The sequence below is a fragment of the Ictidomys tridecemlineatus genome, chromosome 12 (assembly GCF_052094955.1).
Source record: "Ictidomys tridecemlineatus isolate mIctTri1 chromosome 12, mIctTri1.hap1, whole genome shotgun sequence".
In the NCBI taxonomy this organism is placed as follows: domain Eukaryota; kingdom Metazoa; phylum Chordata; class Mammalia; order Rodentia; family Sciuridae; genus Ictidomys; species Ictidomys tridecemlineatus.
This window is the reverse complement of record NC_135488.1, coordinates 112,758,969-112,772,193: the sequence shown is the minus strand read 5'-3', so window position 1 is coordinate 112,772,193 and position 13,225 is coordinate 112,758,969. Positions and strand designations below refer to the sequence as shown.

At 48.4% G+C, this 13,225-nt stretch overlaps 1 non-coding gene across 1 annotated transcript; it reads left to right on the top strand.

The window, feature by feature from the left end:
* The first annotated feature begins 11,939 nt into the window (after positions 1-11,939).
* On the top strand, positions 11,940-12,044 carry LOC120885134 (U6 spliceosomal RNA). The gene has a single exon (XR_005727647.1). It is a non-coding gene; the product is annotated as a U6 spliceosomal RNA (small nuclear RNA).
* The last annotated feature ends 1,181 nt before the right edge of the window (positions 12,045-13,225 follow it).

The window sequence follows — 13,225 nt, the reverse complement described above, 5'->3', positions numbered from 1 at the left end:
GACCACCAAGCAGGAGGCTGCGCACCTCCCTCGCCCACACGCTAACCATTTCTTTGTGAGGACATTCAAATCCTTCTCTCTAGCTATTTTGAAGTATTCAGTGCAATATTATTAACCCAGTTAATAACAGTTAACATGGGTCAGGACATCTCGAACCCAGCCTTCAATAGGCCCAGTTCTGTGGAATCCATAGTCTTACTCATTGCCCTCTAGGAATTTGATAGTTTCAAATGCATTTTACCATCAGAATGCACACACTCAAAGGTGGGGACAGAAGGTAAGATGAGAACTTGCTTAATATCTTGTGCCACAATTTCTATTCAGGGTCCTATAATACAGTGACAGGACCATTTATTCTCTGCCTAATAATGGAGAGAGGCAGGGCTGATCTGCTGAAGATGAATTTTGCTGCTGCTGCTGCTGCTGTTTTTCTTGCTACCGTGGAGTTGTTTCCAAGCTCATAATTGCTGAAGGCTCCTCTAGATTTGTAGCTGAAAGCGCACCTCCCTCTACCCCCACCCACTCTGCCTCCCAGATGTGCTGCTGCAGATGTGAACCATCTCAGCAAACAAACTGCAGATTATTTCAAGCCTCGGGCTAATGAGCAGTGAATATGGACTGATTACTGTATTTGCAAAGAGCCTTATTTTTTCCAACATTGTGTTAAAGAACTTCCTGGTGCTTCCCATAGGCTTGTCAATGTGAGCAATCAGTGTGTTTGTGTAAATATTTAATGGTGGCCACATTCACGTTCATGAATGAATGGACTCTCGTAATTGCTTTGTGGGATCTGGTAGACACAAACTTAAACAGGACCTGCCATGTCCTCTTGAGAAGGCTTCCTCATGAAATTTACAAAAATGTGGTGATTAAGAAACATTTCCACTGCATGGAGAGACCTCGAGGAAGAACTCACGTTGGGAGGCATTAAATCGTGTATTTTCCTTTAGTCGTAACACTTTCTCTGATTTGGATCCATAAGTCTAGCTTAGTTCTTCCTGACTTGCTAATTCTTCGTCAAGAGCTGAGCTATTTGTTCACAATCTCAGAGCTATCCTCGGACAGAAACATCTTGATCTTTGGATGTGCATAATGTGGTTCAGAGCGTGGCATCTCAGAGATGTGGTGTTGGACTGTAGTGGTTCTGCATTTCTCTGCTATTCAGTCGTTGGAACTTGGATTACTAACTACTCTCTGAACTTTGGGCTTTTCATCTATCAAATGGGGAATGAGAATTATCTGGCAGAGCTACTGAGCAGATTAAGTGATACAATATTTGTGAGAATGTGACAGTTTCTGCTGCACATAAATGGTTGTTCCTTCTTAGCTGCCATAATCTGTCCATGGAACCCTGATTTCATCCAGAGTATTCCCGGGGATAGTTCCGCCTTGCAGAAGTTTGGGAAAACCCTGTAATGCACGGTAGGGAGGGAGGGAGGGAGGGAGGAGGGAAGTCATGAGGAACTTTCTGGCACATGCCACTGTTTTCTAACGCGTGGCCAGTTCCTATTCCTTCAGCACGTGGTGACTTGTGTGTCACAGAAGGAAACCTGTGGGTTCGGGCTTGGGCGAGTCACATAGACTGTTTCTTCATCTGTAAAATGAGCGTAACAATGGTAAAGGTGATGACTATTGTTGGTAAACTTCCTCACATCTTACTCCACTGGGCTCAAGGGAATAAATGAATGGCGTGTTCCTTCTCTACTCCCACTATGGGGTACTACACGTGAGAGTCCTCGGCTGTGGAGGCCTTTGATGGACAATGTGAGTGAAGTGCACATGCTGCTTAGGCCTTTCAGGGGCCCTTGAAATGTTCCTGACTTGATGGAAACATGGGTTCTTCCTCAGTTCTCTTATCAGCCCGGGGAGGGAGGCGACAGACTGATAACACGCTTGGGGGTAGGGAGGAGGGAGTCTCGGTGAACGGAGATGGAGAGAGGATGTGGCAGGGCCAGTGCAGGGAGAAGCTGGAAGGAGTGACTAGCATGGCGGCTGGGAAAGGCCCCCGTGATGCAGAAGCAGGGTCCGTGGTGGACAGAAACAGATGCGCACTTGGCGGGCGCTGGCTGGGCAGTGCTCCTGACCCCGACATTGCCCACCCTCCTTCTTTGCATTTTCCCACAGAGCACTTTTGTCTATTTATTGGTTTGTCGCCTTGTATTTATTTACCTGACGGTTAGAGAATTTGGTGTCTAACACCCTCATTAGGTGACGAGCTCTACGCGGGCCATGATTTTGGGCTGTCTGTCCACTCCTGTCTTCAGGGTGCCTACGCGGGTGCTTGGCACCTGCTCTGTGCCAGAACACTGTGGCCTGGATAAATGGATGATTTTGCTGTTTTCTTGGAGAAAGAAGATGCTGAGGTGACCCCCTCTTGACCCCAGGGTTCTTTGCTCCCCCCCAAGGCCTCTGCTGTGGACCCCAGGGGGGGATGGCACTAGAGGAAGGGCTGGATGGGGTGCAGGGAGGACAGCTGCTGGTGAACTCTGTCCCCTGATTGCCCTGGTCGGTGTGGATTCTGCTCCTGTCACTCACTACACCTCATTGTTCCCGATGGTTCCATCTTGGATTCTCTTCTGTGCTATTTGCTTTCTTGTTTGTTAATTTCCCTCCTCGTCAAGGCTGGACTGGGAGTGGGTGCCAGACCCCTTGGGACTAAAATCTGCCATCACTGATGAACAGTGTGGCCTTGGACCACTGCTCCACCCTGCAGTGTCCCTCAGCTGTCACACAGGGACAGCAGCTGTACCTGCCACATTGTCACGAGGACCAGATTGTTAATGTGCCTGAGGACTTGGTGTTGTGCGGGGCTCATGCAAGTGCTCCATGGAGCACCTCACAGCAGGATGTCGGTCACCAGAGCAAGGACATCAGCACATGGCGCCTCTTACCTGTTATGCAGCACCCGATGCTGGTGCAGAGTACTCACTAAATGTTACCACTAGGTGAACACACATGTCCAACAGTAATTGTAATACAGACACATCTCATAACAACGCCCTGTCTACCAGGAATTTTACTGAACAGACTTTCTGCCTGGGGGACCTGTTATATGCTGGACTCTCGGGGGAAATCCCTTGTGCTGCAAAATTATCTCCTGTCCTGTGCTACCCTGGCAGTTGAGATGCAATGGGGACGAGTCAGGTGTAGATCGTGCTCCCAGCAGTCAACCATCCAGAGGAAGGAGGCCTGAAGATCAGGCTGTGTCTCCATCCTCGAGCTGATAGCTGGGCCTGGGGGTGACCAGGTCACAAAGCCACCGAGCACAGACGAGTAGCCGTACCACTCCACTGTACAACCTGATGGACACAGGCAAGGGGAGAAGGCTTCTTCCAGGGAGTCAGGGATTGGAATTTTATGGCCTCAGCTAATCGGTGTGGTCCCCAGAATCTCAGTGTGGACCCCAGACATGCTGAATCAGAGCCCACGTTTTAACAAGTCCTGGAATGACCCAAGTGTTCATCTATGTTGCCGACGGTGCAGGAAAGGCCAGAGGCCAACCCGGTGGGCAGACAGGCCAACCTCACATCAGTCCCTTTCAGGAAACACAGGAAAACCACCAGCCTGAACGCAATTAGAAGCTGATCTTGGTGAATCGTGGAGCCATAGAAGGTTTCAAATTTCTACCTGCTCATTCAGTGGGAGAATAAATTTAAAGGATCGTTGAGAAAGGGTCCCTTAAGTAGATGAAACTTTTGTTAGAGTAAAGTTATGAATTTAGTCTGAAATATAAAATGAAGTCCAGAACATAAAGGTGTATAGCAAACACTATTCACCAAAATCAGCTTGCAGGTTGGAGGATGTCTGGTGGGGAGATTGTGGGGAGGCTGGGAGATGAAGGGCCCTGTCCAAGTTCTGTTCCATTCCTTACTGACATGTGTAGTTAGCCCAAAGTGTAAGCACCTGAGCCTTGGTTTTCTTATCAGAAAAGGGACTGAGATATTTCCTTTCTTTTCACAATTTAATCATGTTATGTATGTTATATATATACACACACACACACACACACACATATACATATATATCACAGTGCATCCCAAAATTAAAGGAATTATTATTGTTGATATTGTGACTTTTTAAAATAAAGTTTTGCTTAGACAACTTAATAACATGTATCAGAATGCTGACTCAAGAAACTGCTTCTTCTCTAGTTCTGCCACTAAGCAGGTGTGTGGCTTTGATAAGAAGTTGTTGTTCAACTCTTTGTACTGCGTGCTGAACTTGGGTCATTCCTACACTAGCTCACTCAGTAGTCATGGCACCTGGGAATTGGTGGTTCCTGTTCCTTTGCAGATAGGAGAGCAAGCAGCTCTCCCCGGTGAGTGCTGGATGCTGGTCTGGGCCTTAGTGTGCAGTGCTCAGGGCCAGTGCCTGCTGCCTGGACTTCATCTCTGTTGGCTTCAATTCTCTTGCTGTAACATGAAAGGACCTTGAGTTGGCGTGTTGCCCAGGACTTTTAAAATCCAACCTACTGTGAATTAGTAAGGCATAGCCATGCACACACCTGAGAACTGCACCCACACCCCTCATCCGGCACCACACCAGGTGCAAAATAGATCATCAAACATTGATTATTGAATTAAATCAAACGAATCCTAAAATCATGTAATGCTACCACAGTGTGTGTGCATTACTACCTAGATGTAAGGAATTGTGGATTCCAGCGAGAGAGTTGCCTGGGTCATTCTGGGATGGCTGTCCTTTGATCATCCCCTTGACAGGAAGCCATTGAGCACCACACCTCACCAGGTCCTGGGCTGTGAGTCAGGGATACAGGGCTGGGAAGGACCAGCCCCTGAAGCACAGTCCCCATGGCAGATGGGTGTTTGACACACGATGGGGTCACTTACACACGGAGTCAGATGATACGTGGCCTTCTGTGCCTAACTCTTTCGCTTACCATGGAGGTTAGAGGTTCATCTGTTTGGAACGTGGCCAGTACCTCTTCACGGTTCAAGTTGAGTCAGACGCCATTGTATGCACAGGCCACAGTTTGTTCATCCGTCCACTGATGTTTGGAGGACACTGGTGGTTTCCACCTCTCGCTGCCATGCCGAGTGCAGGCGTGGACTTGTGTTGGAGCAGCTGCAGTCTTTGGGGTAGGTCTCCTCTGTGCTGTGGAGCTTAGGTGATGTCCGTGGCCCCTGCGTTCATCCAGGTGCCTGCTCTTCACTCCACCTGCACGAGGGTGAAAGGACTGAAGCTGGGGAACAGGAAGGGGTGTGAGGCAAAGCTCCACCGAAACAGCTCTCGGGAGCCTAAAAACAGACAGTTTTAGCCAAGCCTCGTCCATGATGGGAGGCCACTCTGAATCAGTAAAGAGGAGTGAATCAGGGCTGTCTTGAAGGCGGGGTCTTGAAAATCTCCAGCACAGCTGCAGGATGGCCATGCTTTTACAAGCATGTGGGTCAGCGTCATTCAACAGGGACGCAGCTGCTGGGTTTATCTCAACTCGTTTCAGGGTTTTACTTTCTATTTTGTTAATTCTACTCACTCACGGTTTGTATGGGCGAGCGCACACTGTGTTTTATGTTTGTGACTATGATACTTTGGCTTTAAAAATAATGATTATCAACTTGGCATTTATAGGAATCAAATCACTTGAATTTTCCCTTATAAGGAAGATTTAGCCAGGCATCGGCCCCTGCTTCGGCCTTTCCTACCCACCCTGCTGCAGTTCGCTGGGTCTCTCCCCCTCCCACAAAGGATCACAACTGTCCACTGACCTCTGTGCCACCCACTCCACTGAGCTCGATGGATAGCTGTTGAGCTTTCGTGATCCACAGCTATGTCTTCTGGGGCTGCCATTGCTGCAGGAGAAGGCTGGGAAGCTCAAGTTCATCGCCCCTCCCTTCTGGGGGCTGGAGGCGGCACCGTGCTCCCTCTTGGACTCTGGGCAAATCTTTCCTCACATCTTTTAGAGGTTGCTCCCATCTCCTGCCTCCCTCGGCTGGACCAGGCGTCCCTCTGAACCTCTGCTGTCACATGGCTGTCCTCTTCCTCCGTCTCCTCACCTGGATTCCTTTCATGCAGGTTTCCATCTGTGTCCATGTTTCCTCATCTGGAGACGACATGGGTCCTTTGAAGGCCCACCCCAAAGACCTCATCCAACCTGTTTAAACCTCAGAAGACCCTGTTTCCAAATAAAGTCGCATTTAGGGGAAATGGGAGTTAAAGGTTCCAACACATCTCCTTCTGTGGGGACGTAATTCACCCCAACACACTAGGCTCGAGAGGTGGCGGTCTATGGAATCGGAGGAGAAGTAGTATGGCAGGGGCTGCCATCCAGGTGCGTGAGCTTGGAGTTTCCTGGGGCCCTTCTCTAAGCAGAGAAGGAAGGGATGCGGGAAGAGAGTCTAACCAGAGAGCCAGCCCCACCCCTGGGGCTCAGCTGCAGATATTCCACCTCTACTGCTTTACCCTGGGTTCTAGAACCCTGCCGCAGCTCCTGCTCGTTATGTAGGACTCCAGCACCCACCCGAGGGCTGGAGCCTGCTCCTGTTCCAGGTTCCTTTGTATAAGTGAAACCTTAAGGCAGCCCCTGTCTGGCTTCAGAATTGGCCCCAGACCACGTCTGTGCAATCCGGACCAGCTCAAAGCAAGTCTGAGCTCTGTGGGCTGGCTTCTGTGGGCTCTTCGCAGCAGCAGGCAAAGTAACACTGTTCTCTTTGAAAACCTAATAAATACATTTCCACAAGACTCACCAGTTTTGGTTCAGATGCCCCAGTGTGGTGGCCGAGCTGAGTTTGGACATATCTCTGTGGAACAGGAGCAAGAACAGAAGCCCAGAGAGCTGCTGCTGGCCTGCACAAGGCCACGAGCCCTGTGACCAGGACTGCCCAGCTCTGACGTCCCACCTGCCCTACTCCTCCTCAGCCAGAGGGCCTGGTGGGCAGCTCTAGGAAGGTTTTGGTTCCTATGATCTGAACAAACCATCCTCTTACATGAACTCCTGCCTCCCTCGACTCTGATGGTCCCCCTGCTCCTCAAGCTACAGAGAGGGATGGAGACCTGGAGAGCCTGACTCGAGAATGTGCTTCCCCTGCTGCCGTGTGGCCTCTGGAGCCAGCTGGTGCCTGCATCGGGGTTCAGGGTGCTGTGTCTCCATAGAGGGCTCTGGCCTTCAAGCAGTTGGGTCCACTGTATTTCTGGCCTTCCAGAACCTGCCTAGTTCAGCTCTTTGCTACCTTTTATGAGCGCCTGATGCTCAGTGGCTTCCTGAAAGTTTACAGCGTACAACTGAAGATCATCCAGGGCAGAGAGGACTGGTTAGAGGACACGGGCTAAAGAGGAGTCACTGTGGTGCCCTTGGGTGCCCGTTCTCTCTGACTCCTGCCCAGAGACTCTGAGAGGCACCAGAGGCCAGGTCTAAGGCTGGCTGCTGCTGAAGTGGGACCACAGGAGGGAGCCATGGGGCCCTGAGGCCAACCCTGGCCAACCCAGGGGCCGGGGTCAGGAGGGACCTGCAGATGGGGGTTTGGCTTACTGCTTTCTCACCGAAGACTCGGTCTATTGTCTTGGAGCCACAGGGGTCTTGGTGGGCAGGGGTGACTTAGTTTCCTCTGTGTGTCCTGGCGGGAAGACCGAGGGCCCTCTACAGGTTCCGGATGCCCCTTCCTGTTCCTCTTTCTGCTCCAGAAAACCTCCGCCGTTACTCGAGTCTGTGTGTCCTTTAAGGCTTGTTGAGAAGACAAGTTGGCCCCTCACATTGCCACAGCGTGTCTTCGCGGGCTGGTTCTCCAGGCTCAGGAAGCTCCACGCAGGGTCCTCTTGTCATCTCCTGGGATTTGCCCAAAGCCACGTGGTGGTTGGAGGAGGGTTGGTGCTCGAGTTCAGGATGCGCATGGCAATGTGTCTGGGACCCTGCAACACACACCTCTGTGTGTGCTCCAGAAACACTTGGTGAGCGGGTGGCCGACCCTCATTTCCATCCACTATCAGTGAGATGCCGGGGGAGGGGCAGACACAGGATCCGGAGGCACAGTTCAGTGTTGTGTTGCACCCAAACCTTGATGAGCCACGTGATTTAGATGAGGAAGGTGTTCTCTGAGGCCAGTTTCCTCTGAACAGGGAGAGTAAGAACGCCTGTTCTCAAGGCGGGTCTGAGATTTAAATGAGATGAATGCGTCGTGGGCCGGCTTGGCCCTTGCTACACCTATCGCGTTGGACAGTTTGAAGTTCCTTCCATTGTCCTCACAGGCACACTTAGCTTTAGAAACTCAAAGGAGTCAAATAAAACCCTGCATTTCTTTTCTTTATATATGGAATAGTGCCTTTGTTTCATGATATTTTAAAATTTTGGACATTATTTTGACAAAGTAAGGCATGGCCTTGCTCCTGCATTCCCTTTCACTGGGATGTGGGTCACATCTGTGTCTGTAGTGCTCCGTTCAGCTGTCCGCACACCCAGTAGAGAGCTCTCGTCTCTTCTTTCAGCTGCTTTTGGCTTTCTGATCAGTAGAGTAGGTCCTGGCTCTGGGGGATTCCTGGTCTGTGCTGCCCACTCTCACTGGACCACTTGACCTCCACGGTCCGTCCTTTTGGTCACTTGTGAGGACTACCAGGGTGTTCACCAAGGTGAATGGCTTGGGTCTGTGTATTTCAGACTGAGATGATGCCTACATTTGGGGAAATCCGTAAGAAGTTGAGAAGTTCCTCCTTACAAGGAAGGTTTCTATTTCATCAACGGGACACCTGCGGATGAGGGGCATCTTAGACACCTGTGCAGGCAGGGGGAGCCTCTTGGTGCTGCCATCTCTACTGTGTGGTGGTCAGGACCCTCCAGTGGATCTAATTAGATTCTCAATAAATGGTTCTTGAGTCGGTGGGATTCCTTCACTCAACAGAGATCCACTACCAACGAACCACAGGAGCCTCCCAAGGGGTGAGAGAGGACGCTGCTTTACAGTCCCAAGGAGGGCGGGCCAGCTAAGTGATAAAGTCCCGGTGGTGAGGGAGCATGCATGGACTTGGAGGAGAGGTGGGGTGGAGGGCAGGTGGGGCAGAGAGGGGCTCCCAGAATGAATGAAGAGCCGCATGGTCCAGGGGAAGGCTGTGAAGGAATCCAGCCTTCCTTCCTGGCCTGTCCTCACTGCATGCTGACCAGAGGGTATTTGAGATAGAGCTGCCACCTCATGCTGCCCAGAGGAGAATGAGGTGGGAGTAAGTGCTCCTGGGGAGAGGTGGCCGTGAGCTGAGCCAGAGCAGAGCAGGCTTGTGGCAGGTCTGGGCCACTGAGACACGTCACAGGTTGCTTATGGAAAGGGCAGTGTAGAAGAGGGGCCATGTGGTTCATGCTCACGGAGAACCAGGGGACGCCTGGCCCTTCCTCCCCACGTGGCCAGGTGTCCCCTGGTGAGTGTGGGGTGTTTACCTGGTGGCCTAGAGAGCTTTCCAGGGTCTCTACCTTGTGGTTTTTTTGACAAGGATTTAAATTGTTCAAAAATGTGTGTTTTCCCCTTCTAAGGAGTCCCCTGTGATAAGGAGGGAGGGGACAGTCATGGCTCACACCCAGTGGTGATCCTTTGCTGCTCTGCTCTTTGCTTGTCAGTGCATTTTCTTGAGTATCTGTCCTGTGTCCGTCCTGAGCTGGGACTGGGTTCAGAGGTGGCTGGAGCCAGTCCCTGTTCTCTGAGGATCTCTCAGCCCAATGGAAGAGGTGATCCAGGAAATTGTAATGTAGGGTGGCGAGTCCGGAGGGCAGATAGACACAGAGGAAGAGGGGGTGCCGTTAGCTTCATCCCTGGCTGTCGGGGAAGCTGCACAGAAGACGTCCTGGGATATAAAGGATGAGTTGAAATTTTCTTGTTGAGAAGGAGGAAGTGGCTGAGCAGGTCGGGAGACGTGGGCCGTGTTGCACAAGGACAGACAGTGATTTTGGGCATAGTGACTGGAGTAGCTTACTATTGTAGTGTTTCCAGGTCAAACACAGGAGGCCCTGGTAAAGTGAAGTTCAGAAAGAGAACGCCTATATTTTTGGCCTGAGCACGTCTCCAGTGTTGCATGAGACATGCTTATGCTAAAAACCATTTGTTGCTAATCAAAAAGTCAAATGGAATTGAGCATTCTGCATTTTTATTTGCTAAATCTACAAACCATACACCAGAGCATTAGCAGGTGACACCATGTTATGTAGTTCTCTGGAAAGTGTTTGAAAGCTGGAGAGTTTCTGCTCTAATTTTGTGGGGTCATCTTGGAGAGTTTTTCAACTGATAAGTGATTTAATCAGATCGCTGTTTGAGAAATATTATTCTGGCCCTGTGGAGGATAATGTAGAGAAGGGAGAAAGAGATGCAAGGAAATTCATTTAAAAGGGGGAGGAATGGAATTCTGAACAAAGGTGACCACTGCAGGATCCTCAGGGACAGCCGGAAATATTTTGGAGAGAGATGAGGAGGACTTTCTGAGCAGGGAAGCACCGAGGGTGCATGTTTGTGCTGGATGCCTTTCTAATTATGGGTTCAGAAATATTTGTCCTTGAAAGCTTATGACCTTCGGATTGTTTGCTGACCATAAAGACTTTGGATAGGGGATTCTCTGGAGACGGGGATTCTTTGCCATGGACCATAAAACTCGGCTCTTCCTGTCTTTCAAACACAAACCCTGGCTAAACTCTGAGCCAGATAATCATGTCTTGATTAAGTGGCCAAGTGCACGCTAGGTACAGGTGGAAACAGTTAGTGCTACAACATTAGAAGAGCCCATAAAAAAGAATGTCTTCCATACTTTCTTAGGAGAGATTTATTTTTCCAAAGAAAGTGTATATTTTGGAAAGAGAGAGAGATTGTTTACTTCTGGAATTAAATACATCTCCAGGGTTACAGAAGGTATTTGGACTCTTAAGACGTGTGGTGAAGAACTCACAAAATCCTGCTAGAAGAGACCCTCTGGTTGCTGCTCCTGTTACAGTTGGGGAAACTGCAGCCCAGAGAAGAAAGATGGCCTGTCCCCGGTGACTGCACTTGGATGAGCGTAGAGGACACACGGTCCCCGTTCAAGAGCAATGTGACTGACGGAGTCTCGGGTTTTCTCTAAACACTTGGAGTCTGGAAACACAGTGCCATTTATTTTTTCCTCTATATCTACTAAGCTCCAAAGAATGTTCCCGTGAGATTTTTCAATCTGAGCTCAAATATGAATACAAGCTTCTTTTTCAAAAAAAGGGGATTTCGTGAAATGGTGTCATTTAGGAATAACCACTTCTTCATTTCCTGGACAGCCCCCTTGAAATGCACGGATGCAGCCGGAATCCTGATGCTTTTCAAAGTTTTTAGAGCTTGGAATAAGAAATGTTTATACAAATAGGAAATAACGGCTATTTGTTGAATGTGTTTTCAGTTGGATTCTGACATTTTGGCTAAGGCGAACTTTCCTTTCAATAGACGGATCAACTTGCAAGGCCGAGTTGCATTTGAAAAGACTAAAGTAAAAAGTGCTCTGTTTACATTTCAAGAATGAAATGGCCCGTCTTTCCTTGCTGGACAGCTCAGGAATGCTGCCTGGGACCACTGCCTGCCGTGGCCCAAATGACTCCAGGGAGAGGGTTGTTGCTGACGGGGCCAGGTGACGATTTCCCTTAGTTCCCTATAACAGACTCCCCAAACTCCCCCCTCAGCAAAGAGCCACTGCAACCAAACGTCCTGAGCTTGGAGTTACCTGCTCTACATTCAACCCTCACGAACATTTTGCTTTATTTCTAACATTACAATGTCTTGGGTGGTGAACTTCTTTGTCTTCTTGTGGGTAGCACCTTCCAGCCCTCACCAGATGAAAGGGTGAAAGGAGGAGGGGCATGGTGGTGGAGGGAGGAGGACCTGGGCCACTTTCACCGTCACCACTTCTGAGCAGCACACCTTTCCTGACAAGCCCTGGTCCTGCCGCTCCCTGGTCACAAGAATCTCGTCTATGAAACATTATGTGCTGATCAAAAAGGAAGGCTAGTACTCGCTTCAGCAGCACATATACTAAAATTGAATGATACAGAGGAGATTAGCAAGGCCCCTGCGCAAGGATGACATCAAATTTGCGAAGCCTTCTATATTTTTAAAATGGCTGGGAATACATATCACATCTCAATAATAACTCTGAATGTTAATGGACTAAACCTACCAATCAAAAGACAGATTGGCAGATTGGATTAAAAACACCAACAATATGCTGCCTCCAAGAGACTCATAGGAAAAGATACCCACAGACTGACGGTGAAGGTTTGGGAACTGTCATACCACTCACAGACTGGAAGCCAGCAGGGGTTCCAACCTCGTACCAAATAAAGTAGACTTCAAGCCAAATTTAATCAAAAGGAATAAAGAAGGACATTTCATACTGCTTAAGGGAAACGTTCATCAACAAGACATAACAATTATAAATATATATGCCCCAAACAATGGAGCATCTACATTCATCAGACAAACTCTTCTCAAGTTTAAGAGTCAAATAGACCACAACACAGTAATTCTGGCTGATTTTAACACAGCTCTTTAACCACTAGATAGATCATACAAAAAAAAGCTGAAGAAATTATAGAACTCAATAATATCATCAATAAATTAGACATAACTGACTATCTATATCTCTCTCTCTCTCTCTCTCTCTCTCTCTCTCTCTCTCTCTCTCTCTCTCTAGAGAGAGAGAATAGTTCATCCTTCAATGAATGAATATACTTCTCAGCAACACATGGATCCTTCTCTAAAATAGATCATATACTATGCCACAAAGCAACTCTTAGAATGCAGGGTAGTATTATATTTGCTATCAGACCATAAAGGAATGAAATTAGAAATGAACAATAAAATAAAAAATAAAAGCTACTTCAATACCTGGAGACTAAATAATATGCTGCTGAATGAACAATGGATTGCAAAAGACAACAAGGAGGAGATTAAATAATTCTTAGTGGTGAATAAGAATGCTGATACAATGTATTGAAATCTCTGGGCACTATGAAGGCAGTGCTAAGAGGAAATACATGGAGTTCATTCCTTAAAAGAAAAAGTCAACAAATAAATGACTCACATTACATCTCAAAGTCCTAGAAAAAGAACAAATCAACAGCAAAAGCAGTAGGAGACAGGAAATAATTAAAATCAAGTGCAATCAAAGAAATTGAACCAAAAGAAACAATTAAAAAAATTGACAAAAAGTTGGTTCTTTGAAAAAATAAAATTGACAAACCCTTAGCCATGCTAACAAAGAGAAAGAGAAAACTCTAACATATGTGATGAAA